The following is a 3,669-nucleotide window of genomic DNA, read 5'->3' on the forward strand; positions in this document are numbered from 1 at the left end:
GGTCCGTTCGTGTTATTAATAGTACAACACGCGACCGATCGGTATATTCTCGTATTGCTTTTTGTTGCTCGTATAAAAATACTCGTGGGTGACGTGAGATTACATTTTCCAGTCGACGGTGTACGTGATCGAGAAAGAGAGAGAGAGATAGAGAGAGAAAGGGATCGAGCGTAAAATGCGTTGTTGTAAATGCAAGATAATCGTGAAAAGAAGCACTCTTTCCCCTTCTTCTCTCTCTTTCTCACACATTTTCACCCTGCTCTTAGGTAGCCTCTCTCTCTTTCATATTCTCTACACAACCTTCTCTCTCTCTTTTTTTATCCCTCGCGTCTCGCGGATCTCGAGACCTAGTTTCGCGCGAAAAAGTTATATCTTCTCGAAGTTGACGATCCGGAGAGTGCAAAGAGCGAATCCTTTTCCTTTGGATTGATTGAGAGAGAGAGAGAGAAAGAGAGAGAGAGAATGTTCATATTTTTTTGTATCTCCGTTTTTTATTTTTCGCTACCTCGCCTCGTACTTTTTCGTCTTATTCTTATCGCCAAAAGTTTCGTTTTATTCGACGATTCGAACGGAGAACTAACGAAACTTCTACCTTCTTGTGAAATCTTCCAACGCCATTTTTGTAATCTTTATTGTAAACTTTTGAAAAGTTACAAAAATAAGGAAGAAGCAAAAGAATATACGATTTAATCCGGTAAAGATCTTATCGATTGACTTATATCAAAATTGGTACGTTGGAGTTGTTCGTAAAATTGTTTAAAATTCGGAAAGTAGTATTATCAAAGAGCATCGAGGCAAGAAGAAACTTACTATTCACTAAATGTAAGTGAAACTTGATTAATGAAAAACAGTAAGAAGAAAGTACGTGGATCCATGAAAATAAAAAGTAAGAAAAAGAAGAACTTTTCTAAAAGTTCTTCGCGCTTTAACCTACAAACGTGGGAATAAATTTTCTCTATAAAGGCATTACATAACTACCACTTAACATAATTAATTAAAATAAATGGGAAAAAATAAATTTCGTTAGAAATAATTAATGAATGAAATTAATATCTTAAATAATGTTTTGCATCTTACTTTTATTTATAACGATCGGAGTAACACGCCTAATCGTCCTTTTCTTATTTCTTTTTGTCTTTTTTATTTTTTTTTTCGTTCTTTTCTCGATTCCCCCCTTTACTTCTTACTTTTTGTCTTTTTAATATTTCGTATAATTCACAAATACATATGTATATCGTTGGTTAACTTCACCGAGTTAAATTGAAGGAGAAACATCGTTTGAAAAAAATCTATGCAATTATTTAGTTGAATTCACGTTAATAATTATGATTTATGATGCATTTATGTATCAAGGAAGATGCATAAAACGCGACACCTGTTCAACGATTCGTGGTAACACGCGGACTGTTAGTCCGAACTGAACTACCGCGCTACCATAGAACGTCTCGCGGTCTCTCCCCCTACTTTCCTCCTCTTCCTAGTGCGCAAACTCTTAACATTCAAACCTTTATAATTATTTATTATTAATCCTAATCTAATCAAAAATCAGATATTTCAACAATTTACATTTCGTCCTATTAATAAATATTTTTCAGTTCGGTAAAGTGACCGGAAAAGGATACCCTATATATTTGCGGAGTTTAGTTTAATTATATGTAAAAAATAAAAATAAGATATTTTGCTTTTTTATGCAATTGAATTGTTCGAGAAGTTAATAGAATATCTTCGTTAATAATAATTAGAATTTGATCTTAATCGTGTTAGATATTTAGTAGTCTTCGATAATTTCCGTTTGGAAGAAAATTTGCTTGCAAGGTGCGTCATCGAATACATAAGACACGATTCGATTAAAGCTTTAGTCCCACGCTCGTTATCCTCCCTGTCATCCCTTGTCCTCATCCGAACAAACGGATGATCGTGTATTTCAAACGATATTTATTAATCGTATCAATGAATCATAAACGCGCTAAACATTCTTCTGCCATTCCTAAAATATTCTTCAAACATATTCGTTCTATAATATACTCCTCAAAAATATCGGCAAACATTTCAAATGAAATATTTTATACGTATTATTCGTTGGAATAAAATGACGGTAATAAAAATAAAAACTTTTTGTAAACTATAATAGTTCGTTAGAATAATGTACAGATGAACGTTAACATTGATTAGAATCAACTCATAAAGATTTTCATCGTTAATAACGCTTATATATTATGATCCAATAAAAGCTTCTTGTAACGTTACGCATACAAGTCAAATATAAGTACACGCACGTAAACAATGTATACGCACAATTGATTAAAATATAATTAACTAATAATTCTATTATATTATAATTTTCTAATAATTCTAATAATTGTAGATAAATATATGTATAATCGATCGGACCCATTTTAAAAGATAGAACTTCGTACATTCTTAATTTGTAATTTATCGATCGGTTGGTTATAGGACGTTTCTATGCAAGGAACTCACGTCATCGTAAAGAGCATACCGAGGTCGAGGTAATGAAACGATCGTAAAAATGATATCTTCGAAAAGAGTGTCCTTCCTTCCTTCCTACGTATCGAACGTATAACCATCTTTCCATGTTGGCTAGAGAACAAAGCGATGCACATACATATATCTATTATCTACTCGTGTATACATAAGAATACATGCATACGGAATATACTTATAAAATATACGTAGGAATAGATAAATGCATAATATACGCAAGAATATAAATATAGAATATACACGTAAAAATACGTACATACATATATACAGAATATACGTAAAAATGCATTAATACTGAATATAAATATAAAATGTAATATACATTGGAATAAGTATACGAACACACGATATATCTAGCAATACATACGTGTAGTATATATGTATATATATATATATATATATGTAAGCATCCAAATGGAGATGAATCGCGTGATAAGTTAATTGAGACACTTTAATGATACTTTTGTCCGACTTTGTAATCTTATCGATACATTATCAAAGTTAGTACATCTGAAAGATTTCCAATGAAAAGAAAAGAATTCTTAAAGGGATGCTTCCTTGTAGATTTTTCGAAATCTCTCATAAGCTTTGCAGTATCCTAAGCTTTGTTCTTTTTCGTATAACGTATAAAGAGAAAACTCTAATTTATCATTAATTATGATCACGTCTCAAGCGTACGATTAACGAGAACGTCAATCCTTTGTGTTTTTAAAAGTCACATTCATTTTTTATCGCTCGACTACGTTCGTTGTATGCACTACATATATATATATATATACGCGTACGAAGCTTTGGTATGCTTTACGAGAAACTTCGTGTGGTAAAAGTTTAAAGGTTAAAACGTTAATAAAAAAATCTTTTTTTTACGCTATCAATATTATTAAAATATTTAGGCGTACATGTGATATACTCTTGTATTACTTTAAATAATAATCTATTGGAATTCTTAAAAAGCATATTTAATAATATATATTTCAAATTATATTATTCGATTATATCACATTTCTCACTTACCTTGTAATATTATTCATATCATATGCATATATATATATATCCGTAAACTCAATTTACGAAATGAAATTCGTTACGAGAAAAAAGAATGCAAATTAATTTGTTTAGAAATAAATTTACAAAATTTGAAAGTATATTACATAAAAACGATGCAAG

General features: G+C 30.8%; 1 protein-coding gene across 1 annotated transcript in view; it reads right to left on the bottom strand.

The window, feature by feature from the left end:
- Positions 1–2,048, bottom strand: part of LOC122525918 (neprilysin-like) — a 41,909-nt gene extending 39,861 nt beyond the window's left edge. The window contains exon 1 of the mRNA XM_043648956.1: positions 1,078–2,048. The gene's annotated coding sequence lies outside the window, so the exon portion shown is untranslated. The remainder of the gene's footprint in view (positions 1–1,077) is intronic.
- Between the last annotated feature and the right edge of the window lie 1,621 nt (positions 2,049–3,669).

The sequence above is a fragment of the Polistes fuscatus genome, unplaced genomic scaffold, assembly GCF_010416935.1.
Source record: "Polistes fuscatus isolate 324 unplaced genomic scaffold, CU_Pfus_HIC Scaffold10, whole genome shotgun sequence".
In the NCBI taxonomy this organism is placed as follows: Eukaryota; Metazoa; Arthropoda; class Insecta; order Hymenoptera; family Vespidae; genus Polistes; species Polistes fuscatus.